Here is a 19,494-nt window from a genome sequence, read left to right as displayed (position 1 = left end):
GGCCTAAGCAGAAGGAGATTCTGCAGTATAAAAATAATTGAGAAAGAGATGAGAAAAGCAAAAATCAGGGACAGGAGAGACACAGATATGCAGACACAAAAGGGCAAGAGAGGGAAAGGAGCAAAACAGAGGAGGGGTCAAGAGCAAGAGGTGGGAAGAGAGATTAGTGGAAGAGAAAGTAACAGAAAGAGGGAGAAGTGTGTCGGAGGAAGAAAGAGAACTAGACAGCTGAAGCAACTGAAGTAAGAGGGAAATAGAGAAAAAAAAGAGTGACGTGCTGAAGAGAGAGAACCAATGAAAGAGAGAGATTGATTAAAAATATTCAGACAGTGTCCGGGAAAATATCGATCTGCATCTCTCATTCACACACATTACTTACATTGATAGTTACAGGACTTTTTTCGGGATGCACCCAGTCTGAGGAATGCCCTCCCATGCACAAAAAGACTTTCCTCAAGTCTCCAAACCTTCAAGCGTTCCCTGAAAACTCATCTTCCAGAACCACCCACATAATCTCCATAAGGTATCCTACCCAATTATATCCCCTCTATACAGGACACTGACAGTTGTACATAGAGGGTCATTCCAAGTTGATCGCATATAGCATCTTTTTGCTACCCATGCGATCAACTCGACGCCGCCTATGGGAGAGGGCTTTTTTGCATAGCAAGGCTGTGAACGCTTGTGCAGCCGTGCTATGCAAAAAAAGTTTTGTGTAGAACTAGACCAGGGTAATAGTTACTTTCCCTGTGCGATCGATCCAGCGATGCAGGTCCCGGAATTGACGTCAGATATCCGCCCTCCAAACGCCTGGACACGCCTGCGTTCACCAAACCACTCCCAGAAAACGGTCAGTTGACTCCCCGGAATGCCTTCCTTCCGTCAATCTTCTTGCGGTTGCCGCTGTGACCGCTTTCTTTGTTCGCGGCGCCGCTGCCCTCGCCGGGCAACGACGCATCTGCACAATGCGGCCACCGTGCATTCGCAGTTCCGACCCCATCACACGGTTGTGAAGAAGTGCAGGGTGCGATCGGGTCGGAATGACCCCCATAGTTTCTCTTTTGTCTCTACACATCCTCCTGACCCTTGGCCAACATTCCTGCGAAACTTGACAATACAGCCCACTAAAAACCCCTGCAACCTGGTGGACCATTATGCAATAGGTAGAATCTATCCTTGTGTATCAGTGCCTAGTTCCCTAAACATTGTAAGCTTGCGAACAGGGCCCTGTTACCTCTATGTCTGTCTGTAATTGCCCAGTCTTATTTTATTATGGTTTGTTCCCAATTATAAAGCACAACGGAATATGCTGGGGCTATATAAGAAACTGTTTATTATTATTATTATTATTATTATTATTATTATTAATAATATTATTATTATTATTATTATTATTAATAATAATAATAATAATAATAATAATAATAATATATTATTGTAAAATAGCTGACATCACACTTACTTTAGTTTCATCACAGTGGGTATAGCTATTACAGATATAACAGTATTATCACAGGTTATATAACTATGTCAATGACTTCACATGTATGTCATAAAATGGTCACCACAGTTCTTGCTTATCTCTAACTATTCCGGTAAGAGGCTGTTAGTTGTGGCTTGGAAGGGAATGCAGAATCAGAAAGAAGATATCGATGAATGACACGGTAATTAGCAATACTAATACAGTCTTATGGAATTTTACTCAACAATAAGGGAGTTTTTACTCAACATTGGCCCAAGACATTCTGTAAAACCCCAAGGAGAAAAGCATTGAGTAAAATTACTTTAATGCAAATTTCAATTCTTAAAATCTTAGTATTTTGGATTGTAGTGATTCCCCTCCAGTCTGACTGTGACTAGATTGTTTTGTTACTCTCCTTAATGTCTTTTGTGGTTACAATGGGTGACACAAGTAATAACATCACAATGGAGGGCATAATAATTCACATCATAATTAGCAACATGAAAATGAGTGGCATTACTATACTTACCAACACTGATATCATCAAAATCTGCATTTATTTCTCTAACGTCCTAAGTGGATGCTGGGGACTCCGTCAGGACCATGGGGAATAGCGGCTCCGCAGGAGACAGGGCACAAAAATAAAGCTTTAGGATCAGGTGGTGTGTACTGGCTCCTCCCCCTATGACCCTCCTCCAAGCCTCAGTTAGGTTTTTGTGCCCGTCCGAGCAGGGTGCAATCTAGGTGGCTCTCTTAAAGAGCTGCTTAGAAAAAGTTTTTTAGGTTTTTTATTTTCAGTGAGTCCTGCTGGCAACAGGCTCACTGCATCGAGGGACTTAGGGGAGAGAATTTCAACTCACCTGCGTGCAGGATGGATTGGATTCTTAGGCTACTGGACACCATTAGCTCCAGAGGGAGTCGGAACACAGGTCTCACCCTGGGGTTCGTCCCGGAGCCGCGCCGCCGACCCCCCTTACAGATGCTGAAGATTGAAGGTCCGGAAACAGGCGGCAGAAGGCTCTTCAGTCTTCATGAAGGTAGCGCACAGCACTGCAGCTGTGCGCCATTGTTGTCACACACTTCACACCAAGCGGTCACGGAGGGTGCAGGGCGCTGCTGGGGGCGCCCTGGGCAGCAATATTTTATTACCTTAAGGCAAAAGAATACATCACATATAGCCATTAAGGCTATATGTATGTATTTAACCCATGCCAGTTATCTAAATCCACGGGAGGAAAGCCCGCCGAAATAGGGGGCGGGGCTTATTCTCCTCAGCACACAGCGCCATTTTCCTGCTCAGCTCCGCTGTGAGGAAGGCTCCCAGGACTCTCCCCTGCACTGCACTACAGAAACAGGGTAAAACAGAGAGGGGGGGGCATTTTTTGGCGATATACTGGATATATTTAAGCTGCTATAAGGAACAACACTTACATAAGGTTGTTCCCATATATATTATAGCGCTTGGGTGTGTGCTGGCAAACTCTCCCTCTGTCTCCCCAAAGGGCTAGTGGGGTCCTGTCTTCGATAAGAGCATTCCCTGTGTGTCTGCTGTGTGTCGGTACGTGTGTGTCGACATGTATGAGGACGATGTTGGCGTGGAGGCAGAGCAATTGCCGATAATGGTGATGTCACCCCCCAGGGAGTCGACACCGGAATGGATGGCTTTGTTTATGGAATTACGTGATAATGTCAGCACATTACAAAAATCAGTTGACGACATGAGACGGCCGGCAAACCAGTTAGTACCTGCCCAGGCGTCTCAGACACCGTCAGGGGCTGTAAAGCGCCCTTTACCTCAGTCGGTCGACACAGACCCAGACACAGACACTGAATCTAGTGTCGACGGTGATGAAACTAACGTATTTTCAAGTAGGGCCACACGTTATATGATCACGGCAATGAAGGAGGCTTTGCATATCTCTGATGCTGCAAGTACCACAAAAAGGGGTATTATGTGGGGGGTGAAAAAACTACCTGTAGTTTTTCCTGAATCAGAGGAATTAAATGATGTATGTGATGAAGCGTGGTTTAACCCAGATAGAAAAATGCTAATTTCAAAAAAGTTATTAGCATTATACCCTTTCCCGCCAGAGGTTAGGGCGCGCTGGGAAACACCCCCTAGGGTGGATAAGGCGCTCACACGCTTATCAAAACAAGTGGCGTTACCGTCTCCGGATACGGCCGCCCTCAAGGATCCAGCAGATAGGAGACTGGAAACTACCCTAAAAAGTATATACACACATACTGGTGTTATACTGCGACCGGCCATCGCCTCAGCCTGGATGTGCAGTGCTGGGGTCGTCTGGTTGGATTCCCTGACTGAAAATATTGATACCCTGGATAGGGACAGTATTTTATTGACTATAGAGCAATTAAAGGATGCTTTCCTTTATATGCGAGAAGCGCAGAGAGATATTTGCACTCTGGCATCGAGAGTAAATGCGATGTCCATATCTGCCAGAAGGAGTTTATGGACGCGACAGTGGTCAGGTGATGCGGATTCCAAACGACATATGGAAGTATTGCCGTATAAAGGGGAGGAATTATTTGGCGTCGGTCTATCGGATCTGGTGGCCACGGCAACTGCCGGAAAATCCACCTTTTTACCTCAGACCCCCTCCCAACAGAAAAAGACACCGTCTTTTCAGCCGCAGTCCTTTCGGTCCTATAAGAACAAGCGGACAAAAGGACAGTCATATCTGCCTAGGGGCAGAGGAAGGGGTAAGAGAGGGCAGCAAGCAGCCCCTGCCCAGGAACAGAAGCCCTCCCAGGGTTCTGCAAAGCCCTCAGCATGACGCTGGGGCCTTACAAGCGGACTCAGGAACGGTGGGGGGTCGACTCAAGAATTTCAGCGCACAGTGGGCTTGCTCACAGGTGGACCCCTGGATTCTGCAGGTAGTATCTCAGGGTTACAGGTTGGAATTCGAGAAGTCTCCCCCTCGCCGGTTCCTAAAGTCTGCTTTGCCAACGTCTCCCTCAGACAGGGCGACGGTATTGGAAGCCATTCACAAGCTGTTTGCTCAGCAGGTGATAGTCAAGGTACCCCTCCTACAACAGGGAAAGGGGTATTACTCCACGCTATTTGTGGTACCGAAGCCGGACGGCTCGGTAAGACCTATTCTAAATCTGAAATCTTTGAACCTGTACATACAAAAATTCAAGTTCAAGATGGAGTCACTCAGAGCAGTGATAGCGAATCTGGAAGAAGGGGACTTTATGGTGTCCCTGGACATAAAGGATGCTTACCTGCATGTCCCAATTTGCCCTTCACATCAAGGGTACCTCAGGTTCGTGGTGCAAAACTGTCATTATCAGTTTCAGACGCTGCCGTTTGGATTGTCCACGGCACCTCGGGTCTTTACCAAGGTAATGGCCGAAATGATGATTCTTCTGCGAAGAAGAGGCGTATTAATTATCCCTTACTTGGACGATCTCCTGATAAGGGCAAGGTCCAGAGAACAGCTGGAGGACGGAGTAGCACTAACCCAAGTAGTGCTGCAACAACACGGGTGGATTCTGAATTTTCCAAAATCTCAGTTGACCCCGACAACACGTCTGCTGTTCCTGGGAATGATTCTGGACATGGTTCAGAAAAAGGTGTTTCTTCCGGAGGAGAAAGCCAGGGAGTTATCCGAACTTGTCAGGAACCTCCTAAAACCAGGGACAGTGTCTGTACATCAATGCACAAGAGTCCTGGGAAAGATGGTGGCTTCTTACGAAGCGATTCCATTCGGCAGATTCCACGCACGAACTTTTCAGTGGGATCTGCTGGACAAATGGTCCGGATCGCATCTGCAGATGCATCAGCGGATAACCTTATCGCCACGGACAAGGGTGTCTCTTCTGTGGTGGTTGCAGAGTGCTCATCTGTTAGAGGGCCGCAGATTCGGCATACTGGACTGGGTCCTGGTGACCACGGATGCCAGTCTGAGAGGCTGGGGAGCGGTCACACAAGGAAGAAACTTCCAGGGAGTATGGTCAAGCCTGGAGATGTCTCTTCACATAAATATACTGGAGCTAAGAGCGATTTACAATGCTCTAAGTCTGGCAAAACCCCTGCTTCAGGGTCAGCCGGTGTTGATCCAGTCGGACAACATCACGGCAGTCGCCCACGTAAACAGACAGGGCGGCACAAGAAGCAGGACAGCAATGGCAGAAGCTGCAAGGATTCTTCGCTGGGCGGAAGATCATGTGATAGCACTGTCAGCAGTATTCATTCCGGGAGTGGATAACTGGGAAGCAGACTTCCTCAGCAGACACGATCTACACCCGGGAGAGTGGGGACTTCATCCAGAAGTCTTCCACATGATTGTGAACCGTTGGGAAAAACCAATGGTGGATATGATGGCGTCCCGCCTCAACAAAAAACTGGACAGGTATTGCGCCAGGTCAAGAGATCCTCAGGCAATAGCTGTGGACGCTCTGGTAACACCGTGGGTGTTCCAGTCAGTGTATGTGTTCCCTCCTCTGCCTCTCATACCAAAAGTACTGAGAATTATACGGCAGAAGGGAGTAAGAACGATACTAGTGGCTCCGGATTGGCCAAGAAGAACTTGGTACCCGGAACTTCAAGAGATGCTCACGGAGGATCCGTGGCCTCTACCTCTAAGACGGGACCTGCTTCAGCAGGGACCGTGTCTATTCCAAGACTTACCGCGGCTGCGTTTGACGGCATGGCGGTTGAACGCCGAATTCTAAAGGAAAAAGGCATTCCGGAAGAGGTCATTCCTACACTGGTAAAAGCCAGGAAGGAGGTGACTGCACAACATTATCACCGCATTTGGAGAAAATATGTTGCGTGGTGTGAGGCCAGGAAGGCCCCCACGGAGGAATTTCAACTGGGTCGATTCCTACATTTCCTGCAAACAGGATTATCTATGGGCCTCAAATTGGGGTCCATTAAGGTTCAAATTTCGGCCCTGTCGATTTTCTTCCAGAAAGAATTGGCTTCAGTTCCTGAAGTCCAGACTTTTGTAAAAGGAGTACTACATATACAGCCCCCGGTTGTGCCCCCAGTGGCACCGTGGGATCTTAATGTAGTCTTGGATTTTCTCAAATCCCATTGGTTTGAGCCGCTCAAATCGGTGGAGCTGAAGTATCTCACATGGAAAGTAACCATGCTACTGGCCCTGGCTTCAGCCAGGAGAGTATCAGAATTGGCGGCTTTATCATATAAGAGCCCATATCTGATTTTCCATACGGACAGGGCAGAACTGCGGACGCGTCCTCATTTTCTGCCTAAGGTGGTGTCAGCGTTTCACCTGAACCAGCCTATTGTGGTGCCTGCGGCTACTAACGAGTTGGAGGATTCCAAGTTGTTGGACGTGGTCCGGGCATTGAAAATATATATTTCAAGAACGGCGGGAGTCAGAAAGTCTGACTCACTGCTTATATTGTATGCACCCAACAAGATGGGTGCTCCTGCTTCTAAGCAGACGATTGCTCGTTGGATTTGTAGCACAATTCAACTTGCACATTCTGTGGCAGGCTTGCCACAACCTAAATCTCTCAAGGCCCATTCCACAAGGAAAGTGGGCTCATCCTGGGCGGCTGCCCGGGGGGTCTCGGCATTACAACTCTGCCGAGCTGCTACTTGGTCAGGGGCAAACACGTTTGCAAAATTCTACAAATTTGATACCCTGGCTGAGGAGGACCTTGAGTTCTCTCATTCGGTGCTGCAGAGTCATCCGCACTCTCCCGCCCGTTTGGGAGCTTTGGTATAATCCCCATGGTCCTGACGGAGTCCCCAGCATCCACTTAGGACGTTAGAGAAAATAAGAATTTACTTACCGATAATTCTATTTCTCGTAGTCCGTAGTGGATGCTGGGCGCCCATCCCAAGTGCGGATTGTCTGCAATACTTGTACATAGTTATTGTTACAAAAAAATCGGGTTGTTATTTGTTGTGAGCCGTCTGTTCAGAGGCTCCTACGTTTGTCATACTGTTAACTGGGTTCAGATCACAAGTTATACGGTGTGATTGGTGTGGCTGGTATGAGTCTTACCCGGGGTTCAATATCCTTCCTTATTGTGTACGCTCGTCCGGGCACAGTATCCTAACTGAGGCTTGGAGGAGGGTCATAGGGGGAGGAGCCAGTACACACCACCTGATCCTAAAGCTTTATTTTTGTGCCCTGTCTCCTGCGGAGCCGCTATTCCCCATGGTCCTGACGGAGTCCCCAGCATCCACTACGGACTACGAGAAATAGAATTATCGGTAAGTAAATTCTTATTTTTAATTATATTATCGCAATATGCAATACTGTGACCAAGCTATATGAAGCGTATGTCTGAAGCCGCGGGTCATGTGAGGCACACAAGTCACCTAGCCAACCTGCTCTCCGCCTGTGACACACAAGTGGATTCAAGCCATCCAGTCACCCTCTAACCTCTCTGCTCACATCTTCTAGGGACTGTATCACTCAACAGATAAGTGGTGTGTATACCCTGCACTACCTTGAGCATCAGGGCAGATGGCCACAACCTTCTTCTGCTTGATACCTTCCACGTTCTTCCTTCGCTCCACTGCTGGCTCCCATTTATCTCATACCTTGTGCATAACAGGGAATAGCAGAGGCAGGAAAGCCAACCAGGTAATGGACTTTTTAACTCTATTTCTGTCTGCTCAAATTATTTACCAATCCGTTTGCTGTGGCATTTAATACCTGATGTTAATACTTATTTGAATTGAAATTCTGAGGAATTTATTATTTAACTGTTTCTTATATAGCGCAGCATATTCCATTGCACTTTGCAATTGGAACAACAGTGATAACACAAAAGTGGGTAATAACAGACAGACCAAGGTAGGAAGACCCTGCTCACAAGTTTACAATCTATAGGGAAACAGGCATTGATACACAAGGGTAGTTGCTATCTATTGAATACTGGTCCAGTCAGATTGCAGTTTCTTGTTGGGCTATATGATATAGTTACACAACAATGTTGACCAGAGGTCAGAAGGATGTCAAATTGAAGAAAAAGAACATACCGTATGTGAGGATGTCTGGACTGTGCAGAGGTGGTATAATTAGATATGAATATTTATGAAGGTTATGTGGGTGATTTGATACGCTTGCCTGAAGAGGTGAGTTTGCAGGGAACAATTGAAGGTTTGGAGACTAGAGGAGAGTCTTATTTTGTGTGGGAGGGCATTCCCCAGAGTGGAAGCAGCCTCAAGGAAGTCCTGCAATTGTGAATGGGAGTGAGTGATGCATGTGAATGAGAGACGCAGATCTTATGCAGAGTGGAGTGGTCGAGTTGTGATATATTTTGAGATAAGAGATGGTGTAGTTTGCATAATAGCCCAATATACTGTATGAGTAGGAGTGTTTTATATTGAATATGGTAGAATACAGGTAACCAATGGAGGGACTGACAGAGCGGATCAGCAGATGATGAATGTCTAGCGAGAAAGATCATCCTCGTAGCTGCATTCAAATGGATTGTAGTGGTGAGAGTCTTTTGTTTGGTAAGACTAGTAAGGAGACTATTCCATAATCAATGCGGGAGATAATGAGAGCATGGATTACAGTTTTTGCAGTTTCTTGTGTAAGATAGTCATATTTGGGATATTTTATTTTAGATGTATATAACATGATTTAGAGACAGATTGAATTTGGGGGTGCAAAGGACAGTTCGGAGTCAAGGATGACACCTAGGCAGCTAAATTGTGGTGTAAGGTTAATTGTCAAGTTATAAACAGTGCTAGAGATATCAGGTTGGTAACTACTATTGGCTGGTAGAAATATAATTAATTCTGTTTTGGAAATATTAAGTTTGAGGTGACAGGGAGCATCCAAGATAAAACATCAAAAAGGCATTCATTGACGCAGACCAGTACCAATGGTGACAAATCTGGGGTGGGTATAGGTATACTATTGGTATATTTGAGTTTCATTCACATCCAGATTATACTGAAATCCAAAAGAGTTTATTAATTTGCAAAGAGATGTGGTATAGATTGAGAAAAGCAGAGGGCCTAAGACTAAGCCTTGCTGTTTTGCAACTGATAGAGGTAGTGAAGAGGAGGTGGAATCAAAGAAGCGAACACTGAAAGAATGTTTAGATTTGTAGGATGAGAACCAAGAAAGGGCTGTGTTCTGAAGACTTAGGGATTGTAGTGTTTGTATGAGAAGAGTGTGGTCAGCAGTGCCAAAAGCAGCAGAGAGATCTAGAAGAATAAGTAGTAAGTAATGGCCTTTAGACTTAGCAATGACTAGATCATTCACTACTTTAGTCAGTGCTGTTTCTGTTGAGTGTTGGAAATGAAAGCTTGACTGAAGTGGGTCCACTAAGTTTTGCAAGTTAAGAAAGTGTATGAGGCAAGTGTAAGCAATGCTCTCAAGTAGTTTTGGAGCTGAGAGATGGGACGGTAGTTAGAGAGAGAGTGAAGGTCATAATTGTGTTTTTTCAGAATGGGTGGAATCACTGCATGCTTCATCAGTAATGGAAAGATACCAGTAGAGAGAGATTACAGATTTTAGTTAAGGTTGGGATAAACACAGTAGACAGAGCTTTACTGGTTTGTGATGGTATAGGACCAAGAGGAAAGGTATTAGATTATGAGTATCATAAGCGTGTCGATACTTCATCTTCATACTGTATGTGGGATAAAGTGAAGATAAGATGCGAGAGGGTTCTGATCTATGAGTGAGCTATGAGTACCTGCTATGTTATAGTACATGTTCAAGTGTTGATTAATTGGCAATTAGAGTTAGTGATTGCCATGTTATATATGTTGTGGACATTTGTTTTAAAAGGAGAACACAGATATGTTAAGGGGATGGTATTGGGATGCCGTCGCTTGGGATGCCGGCAGAGAGAATACCAAGCTCAGCATCACAACACCTAATTGTTAAGTATACTACCTCTAATCCTTAAACTCTCTAAACCAAACCCTCCCTACCCGCAGCCTGACTCTAACTCTCTCCCTCCCCCACAGCCTTTCCCTAACCCTCCCTGGTTGTGCCTGGGAGGGTTAGGGAAACATGGAGGGGAACATGGAGAGTAACTGGGCCTCCGTGTATACCTACCATAGTGAGGATGATGGACATACAGACTGGTCTATTTTTCTGGAGGGACTGGGGAGTCAATAATGTGTGGTTTAAACAGAGAGAAAAAGCATTTGGGCAGGTAACTGTGTGTATATGTAAACCATTCTTAGGTGTGTATTCTGTGGGCATTATCCTATTAGACCCTAATGCACTTTCAGTTGATCTAAACTGATGGTCAGTATTGCAGTATCGAATTAGAGGCCATTTTGATTGTGCCGTGATCGCACAAAAACACATGGGATTGGGGATAAGTCCCCAAACCCATGTGTTATTGCTACTCCAGCAGGTCCTTATTACGTGTTATACTTTGAGTATTAAGCATAATTCCTGATAAGTGTCAGCATCGGAGGAAAAAGATGCAGACATCGGGGCTAATAGAATAGCTTCCAGCGATCCTATTAGCGGCGGTAAAGTACCGTTGCTAATAGGATACCACCCTCAGTGCCAATCCCCTGGTGGAAAGGGTAGAGGAAACCTGTATAAAGTGCAGCCTGAGCATAAGTTGACTATGTGGCTTTGCCCTTGTCTGCATTATATGGTTGTCACATGGACACTCTTTACATTACATTGCATTGTAATAATTTGGATGCCCTATGTACTCTATAGTGGGCACTAGAATGAACCCTGAATTGTATATATGTCCCTAGAACTCTGTTTTGTATGGTGGTAACTAGAATGTTCTCTGCATTGTATACTACACTTTATATTGTCTGCAACTAGGATGTTCTCTGCATTATCAACATGATGTGCTCTGTATTTTATTGCAGTCCCTAGAATGCACTCTGTATTATATTTAAATCCCTAGAATGTTCTGTGCATAGTATAAAATTGCATAGAATGTTCTCTGGGTTGTATATTGGTCAATGAGACGCTCCCTGTATTACAATGTGATGAAAATAATGCTCTCTGTATTGTATATTGGTTATTAGGATGCTCTATGTGTTGTATGGTAATAAAAGAACACTTTCTGTATAGTATCAATTAATATTGCTTGGCCAAGTATTATGTATAAATGTATAATAATTGCTTTATTTTACTTGCAGTTCATCCCTGTAGTTTATGCTGAAAGAAGCAATGTGGATTATATTGTTGATATAAATGTAATGTACTCATCACAAAATTGATTAATGCCACATTCATATATAGGCACCTGTCTATATTTTTTGCTAAAATGTTTTGGTCATTCATTATTCATAAGTAAAATAACTTCACTTTACTTCTTAACTGTTCTGTTTCCATGATGATAGCTCAGATTTTGTGTAACTGTCCTGCTCAGCTAGGAATTTGGGAAATATTCCCCACTCTTCCCATTCCTTAAATGCTGTGCAGACTAGATAGTGGTGCATGTATCATGTAAGGGAAGAGGAGAGAGAGAGATCAGCATGGTTTGAGGGAGGCACTACCCATGACATCCAGGGTGCAGCTCCACACGCCTTTCAACATGCAGGTGCTCCTGAAAATAGGCCCTACGCAGTATACAGCTTCAGGCCCATGTGACCCTTAATCTTGCCTTGTTTGATGGGTTATACAGTCTAAAATACAAAGCTTGTTAATGAAGTTCAATCTATATTGCATTTTATTTAATGCACTTATGGACCATTAAATGAGCAACAAATACTGAAAGTGACTATAAATTGCAAAAAGCATGTAAATACCAGCAGTATGGAAGATACGAGTATACCAGGTTTAGTTAGTTAAACACCTTAAAATAGAAAAGACTACAAAAGGTGGTGAGTCTATTTCTAATTATCTGAATATGAGGATATATTTTTAAATAAGCACATTGTAAGGTCTGTTTCAAAATATGATGTGTTTCATCTGAAAAGATCAAAGATGTGAAAAGGATATATAGCTACAAATTAGCAGCAGATCTTGTTATGAATGTAGACCTTACCTAGGAACCAGTATGTGTTCCCATCTCTAGCAACTAATGGGATCATTTTTTATCCATGGTCATAAGAAAGAAGATGACATTTTGAAAGCCACTGCCTAAAGGTGACAAACACTCAGTGTTCACCTAATTTGGTCATTGCTGAGAACATATAGCCAGTATCTTAGCAATTATATCAAATTACACAACCAGTATGGTGTTAGAATCTATTACATAGCCAATTGAGATATCAGCACATGCACAGTACGAAGCTAATGGCCAAGGTCACTGTGTGTATGGCTATTCTAAAAATGAAGCTACCTATATAGTTCCACTTGACGGAAACAGTTATAGACCAGTAGTCTGTATTCAAAAAAAAAAAATTTCTTTTAGTCTTTTTCTTTTTATTTCTAACAAAATATAATATAGTAAATATTTCATTTTCCTTCATGTCCTGACCTGTTAGTAATATTTACATATGTTACTGGACCGCAATGGTGCAGTTTCTGGCACTCCCAACATTGCATATGCTGGAATATTCAGAACCTTTTATTACATTGTTATCTTCATTTCCGTCACTTGATAACTTTCATGGCCTCAAGTCATTAGGATCCATGGGGCAGATGTATTAAGCCTGGAGAAGTGATAAAGCAGTGATAAGTAGAAGGTGATAATGCACCAGCCAATCAGCTCCTACCTGTCAATTTACAGATAGGAGCTGATTGGCTGGTGCGTTATCACCTTGTACTTATCACTGCTTTATCACTTCTCCGGGCTTAATACATCTGCCATGTCCACTGCACATATTATTATGTTGGTAACCTACCACAGTGTTTATGTTTGGGTATAATAAATACACTTGTTTCACTGTATCTGTTGATTTGTGCTCTGTCACTGTGGTTTTACCAGCATACATGTGATAGTATTTGCATGCGCTCATTTTCAGACCATATGCCTTATGCATGTAAATGTGCTTATGTTTAACTCTGCAACAGCCCCATGCTGTGTAACTGTAGTAAACACTTATTGCCTTCCTTATACTAACTACCTAAGCTATTGTAATAAAATCTACAATAGCTACAGGGCTCACACTAGAACAAAATCAAACAGTAACATAAAGATTCTATACATATATAAATATAATACAGGTTGCATGCATACAGTTCAACAAACCTAATGGTAGAAAATAATTAATAAATCACCAGGGCCCGATGGTATTCACCCAAGGGTTCTAATGGAGCTTCACTCTGAACTGGCAAAACTGCTATCTTTGATCTTTAAGGATTCAGTTATATCAGGTATGGTTCCCAAAGACTGGCGTATAGCGGAAGTAGTGCCTATATTCAAAAAGGGAAGTAAAGCTGAACCAGGTAATTATAGACCAGTTAGTCTTACATCTATAGTGGGGAAAGTATTGGAAGGTATTCTAAGAGATAGTATTCAGAAGTTCCTTGAAGTCAATAAGGTCATTAATAGGTATCAACATGGGTTTATGAAGGACAGATCCTGTCAAACCAACTTACTTGGCTTTTATGAAACAGTAAGCGCAAACCTAGATCAGGGTAAAGACGTGGATGTAATCTTTTTAGACTTTGCCAAAGCGTTCGATACTGTACCACACATGAGACTTATCTACAAGCTACAAGAATCAGGGCTAGGAAGCACAATATGCACTTGGGTCAAAAACTGGTTAGATAATAGGGAGCAGCGCGTAGTGGTTAATGGATCTTTTTCAACTTGGACTGAAGTGCTAAGTGGTGTGCCGCAAGGCTCAGTATTAGGACCGCTATTGTTCAATATTTTCATTAATGACCTAACAGAAGGTCTAGAGAGCATGGTGTCAATTTTTGCAGATGATACCAAATTGTGTAAGGCTATAAATACAGAGGAGGATGCCGAGTCTCTTCAGAACGACTTAGTTAAATTAGAAGCATGGGCAGCCAAATGGAGAATGCGCTTCAACACAGACAAGTGTAAGGTAATGCACTGTGGTAACAAGAACAAAAATTACACCTACCTACTAAATGGGGTAAAATTAGGGGATTCTGTACTGGAAAAGGATTTGGGTGTCCTCATAGATAGCAAGCTAAGCAGTAGTACCCAAAGTAGGACCGCAGCAAAGAAGGCTAATAAGATATTAGCATGCATAAAACGGGGTATTGATGCTAGGGACGAGAGTTTTATACTCCCGTTATATAAATCACTAGTGAGGCCACACCTTGAATACTGTGTACAATTCTGGGCACCGTACTACAGAAAGGATATCCTGGAGCTTGAAAAGGTACAGAGGAGGGCGACCAAACTAATTAAGGGCATGGAGACGATGGAATACAAGGAAAGGCTTGAAAGACTAGGCATGTTTACATTGGAAAAGCGGAGACTAAGAGGGGATATGATCAACAGCTACAAATATATAAGGGGACAATACACAGAGCTTGCGCGGGACCTGTTATTGGTTAGATCAACACAGAGGACTCGTGGACACTCGCTCAGGTTAGAGGAGAGGAGATTCCGCACAATACGGCGTAAAGGCTTTTTCACGGTAAGGACAATACGTGTTTGGAATTCCCTGCCCGAGGGAGTTGTAATGGCGGAATCTGTCAACACCTTTAAGAATGGGTTAGATAAATTCCTAATGGATAAGGATATCCAGGGGTATGGTGCATAGTCATGCATTATAGTTACTATAAATAGGGATAAAATGCAACGGCTGACAGCAGCATCAGTCAGAAATTTTAGTCAAATCATCATGCATAGGAGACCACAAATAGGTTGAACTCGATGGACAATTGTCTTTTTTCAACCTCAGATACTATGTAAAATGTTTATGCTGATCACAATAAACCATCTAAAACCTCAAAGTAAATTCAATAATGGATGCAACCATTGTCAGTGTGACTTTTACACTGACAAAGCATTCAATAGCGAAACACACATTGACAGTGCCACTGCTATACTAGACCAGCACTTAATTTACTTTGGGATACGATCCAAAAATTGATACATCTTACTATCTACCACAAAGTTGGGAAGTTGTTAAGGTGGTTTTGCAGTTATTCGTAGTAGGTCCGGTGAAGGTTGCAATTCGCATTTTTTTAAGCTAACAATCCCTTATTGGTATCCTGATCCAGTCAGCTTCGGACTGGCTGACCGGAGATTCACTTTCGATCCGTTTATGCCGGGACCATGTTTAGAAGCACCCAGCCCTTTACACATGCTACCTGTATTGCAGGTGAATGCAGGTGCGAGTGCAGAGAGCCGGGTGCCTAAAACATTGGCCCTCATTCCGAGTTGTTCGCTCGCAAGCTGTTTTAGCAGCTTTGCACACGCTAAGCCGCCGCCAACTGGGAGTGAATCTTAGCTTATCAAAATTGCGAACGAAAGATTAGCAAAATTGCGAATAGACACTTCTTAGCAGTTTCTGAGTAGCTCCACACTTACTCGGCATCTGCGATCAGTTCAGTGCTTGTCGTTCCTGGTTTGACGTCACAAACACACCCAGCGTTCGCCCAGACACTCCTCCGTTTCTCCAGCCACTCCCGCGTTTTTCCCAGAAACAGTAGCGTTTTTTCGCACACACCCATAAAACGGCCTGTTTCCGCCCAGAAACACCCACTTCCTGTCAATCACATTACGATCACCAGAACGAAAAAAAAAACTCGTAATGCCGTGAGTAAAATACCTAACTGCATAGCAAATTTACTTGGCGCAGTCGCACTGCGGGCATTGCGCATGCGCATTAGCGACTAATCGCTCCGTTGCGAGAAAAAAATACAGAGCGAACAACTCGGAATGACCCCCATTGTCCCTGCATAAATGGACCGGGAGCAAATCCTCGGTGAACCAGCACGATGCAGGACTCAGGTTTATAGCACAGGATATTGAGACAGAGCTAGGGGGAAAACACTGACACCAATATTACATTGATGCCCGCTCCTTTAGATTGCAAGTTCTCTTCCCTAATGTGCTTTTAACTCCTTTACTTATACGTATCATCATCTCTCCCCCAGTGCCCACAATAGCACCAAATATTTGGTTTCAAGCCCCGTCCTACTTCTGGGAGTTTTATGACTGCATATGAAGCAATGTTTATATAGTCTGTGTACCATGTTCTGCAATGTTTTGCAATGGAAATCTTTTTCTTTTCCTGTTTTTATTTTGTTTGCACTGTTTTTGCTTACGTACTTTGTAAAACACTGAGAAACCCGGGTTGCGATATATATAAAAAGTTAATAGTAATATACAGTAGTTTGAATACATACTGTTATGTCAACTAGATTTAAAGCACTAAGTTAAACTTCTCAATTGACTGCATTTACGGCTATATTACTTTTCTGAATAAGTACTGTAGTGCTCACATTCTTTACTTGGCTAAGGTGTTACTATTAAGAATACGGGATATCCAACATGCGATTAAAACATACATTTGTTACACCAATAATACTTAACTGAGCTAAATTATAATTTCCACGTTATATGCTGTGCACATGACCTTATCTGAAGATATTAATGTTTGCATTGTAAACAGTGTAAATAGAATATACGCCATGGAAAATTATAAGTCACTAGTCAATGTAGGGAATAAGTTTGTGTCAAACAATAATGTTATACTCAAGGGGAATTAATGCAATGGTTGGGTAATCCCATCTGGTATATATCTGCTACATTAAGAATACAAAGAATCCTTACTTGGATATTATAAAAGTCTCATAAGGCCACTAACCACCAGCATAGCAGTGCTATGGCCTACAATTGTAATATCAATTTCTGAACTAGATAAATAATAATACAATGTTAACACAGTGATATTAGATTTTAGGAGTGATTAACACCCCACCTCCTGGCGCAAATATAGTTACGTTTGTAATTGATAATAATCAGTTCACAAGCTGCACACACTAAAGGACTGGCAATATCCTCTAAAATACACAAAACAGAAAAAACTAGTGTATTGCGCTTGATGCACTGATTAAATAAATAAATAAATAAATCTCTACAATTGTGTGTCTGCTTTTCCTCAAATTAACACACATGGAACTTGCTTTTAAAATCCAACAAAAACTTTTTAATAATAGCACACAAATATATGACATAAATAGCAAGATTAAATGAGCTAAAACACACTGAGGAATTCGCTTAAGCTATCTTAGACACAAGTTAGTTTGGTAGTAATAGTGTCCTTAAGCAATATCAAATAGACGGCAACAGTGTATCATGTAAAATGCTAAACAGACCTCGTCTGTTATACCTCGTCTGTTACATAAATGCATCTAAGTTTGCAACTGTTACTATTGCCAGTAAGAATTTGTATGTAATGTGTCCAATCCTCCTGCTACTGGCGTCCCAGTGCAGAGGAATATTGCTTTGAAATATATTTACCCGAACCAGCGGGATTGTCCAAACACACAGCGCAGATCTCCAGAAGGATATCCTTATGGCATGCAGCCACAGCGTCCGCCGCTGGCACTGTTCGTGGTGCAGTGTAAAACTCTGTCCTGGTGGGCGGGTGCGGACGCTATAAGTGCCGTCAATCAGCGTACTTATTCGGATAAACAGTAGAATGTGCACGGAGATGTCCTTATGGCATTCAGCCACAGCATCCGCCGCCGGCACTAGTCGTGGTGCAGGAAGAATCTCTGTCCTGGCGGGGCGGGTAAGGACGCTTCAGGTGCCGCTGTTCCAATAGGCAAATTTGCAAACTCTGATTGCCTCCACAGAGATAGACGCCGGCAACAGACACAGATGATAGGCACTGGCAGTAGCACTTGTAACAATGTAGCCGTCAGTGTGTGTAGCAAAGCGGGGAGATGACGTCAACGCGTTTCGTCCCGTCACAACTCGGGACTTCCTCCTGCATGCCATAAGGGTATCCTTCTGGAGATCTGCGCTGTGTGTGTGGACAATCCTGCTGGTTCGGGTAAATATATTTCAAAGCAATATTCCTCTGCAATATTCCTTTTACATGATACACTGTTGCCGTCTATTTGATATTGCTTAAGGACACTATTACTACCAAACTAACTTGTGTCTAAGATAGCTTAAGCGAATTCCTCAGTGTGTTTTAGTTCATTTAATCTTGCTATTTATGTCATATATTTGTGTGCTATTATTAAAAAGTTTTTGTTGGATTTTAAAAGCAAGTTCCATGTGTGTTAATTTGAGGAAAAGCAGACACACAATTGTAGAGATTTATTTATTTGTTTATTTAATCAGTGCATCAAGCGCAATACACTAGTTTTTTTCAACACAGTGATATTTTCAATGCTAAAAATTAAATGAGGAGCCATACATCATTGTTTTAAAGATTTGTTAACGTATAATATTTAGGTCTTTAGCTCACCAAAACCCATCCTTTTTCTCTTGCTTTTTTGATATTAATATAATAATTACTGTATCTCTTATTTATATGGTGTGTCCATAGTGAGTACACAGAAAAATACAATAAAACATTCAATTATATAAGATAGTCAAAAAGATAGTATAGTGGGAAAATATCAAAGTGAGATTTCTATAAAAATGAGTGGCAAGTAATTACAATGTTAATTACTCATGACTTGGGAGGGAAGACAGAGAGGGTTAGAGCCGCTGAAGGTGAGACAAGAATAATACATGGTGAAGGACCCCATACACTTATGTGACCACATGTCGCAGGCGATCACCCCGGCAGCCTCCCGGGGGGCAGGATCGCCCAAGATACATTGTATGCTGTCCTTTTTCATACGATGTATCTTGGGTGATCCTGGGCGATCCTAGCCATGCCCCCAGGTTGGGCCTGATTGAATGGAGGATCCGATCCGATGCTCACAGGAACGCGCATCGGATCGGATCAGAAACACCTCCAAAATGCCCAATTTCATCCGATATATCGGGCCGAATGCCTGAAATCGGGCATTATCGCTCTAGTGTTTCGGGCCCTTTAGAATCAAGGAGATGGAGGGCCATGCTTGTGAGAGCTTACAGTCTACCGCAGGGGTTCCAAAACTGGGTGCTGTGTCAGAATGGGGTGCCACACGGCACTTGCATGGGGTGTTACGGGTTGATGGACCAGGTCCAAATCAAATTATTTATGGTCAATGTGATAGACAAAACCAGTGATAGTGGCTGCA

The 19,494-nt window shown here is 43.0% G+C and overlaps 1 protein-coding gene across 2 annotated transcripts in view; it reads left to right on the top strand.

The window, feature by feature from the left end:
• Positions 1-19,494, top strand: part of HS3ST5 (heparan sulfate-glucosamine 3-sulfotransferase 5) — a 447,091-nt gene that overhangs the window by 61,380 nt on the left and 366,217 nt on the right. The window contains exon 2 of one of the 2 annotated variants that reach the window (XM_063917163.1): positions 7,873-8,055. The exons of the other annotated variant lie outside the window; for it this stretch is intronic. The gene's annotated coding sequence lies outside the window, so the exon portion shown is untranslated. The remainder of the gene's footprint in view (positions 1-7,872; positions 8,056-19,494) is intronic. 2 annotated transcript variants of the gene reach the window in all.

Source organism: Pseudophryne corroboree, chromosome 4 (assembly GCF_028390025.1).
Source record: "Pseudophryne corroboree isolate aPseCor3 chromosome 4, aPseCor3.hap2, whole genome shotgun sequence".
NCBI lineage: Eukaryota > Metazoa > Chordata > Amphibia > Anura > Myobatrachidae > Pseudophryne > Pseudophryne corroboree.
Note: the sequence above shows the minus strand (reverse complement) of the source record. Positions and strands in the feature narration are given on the sequence as shown.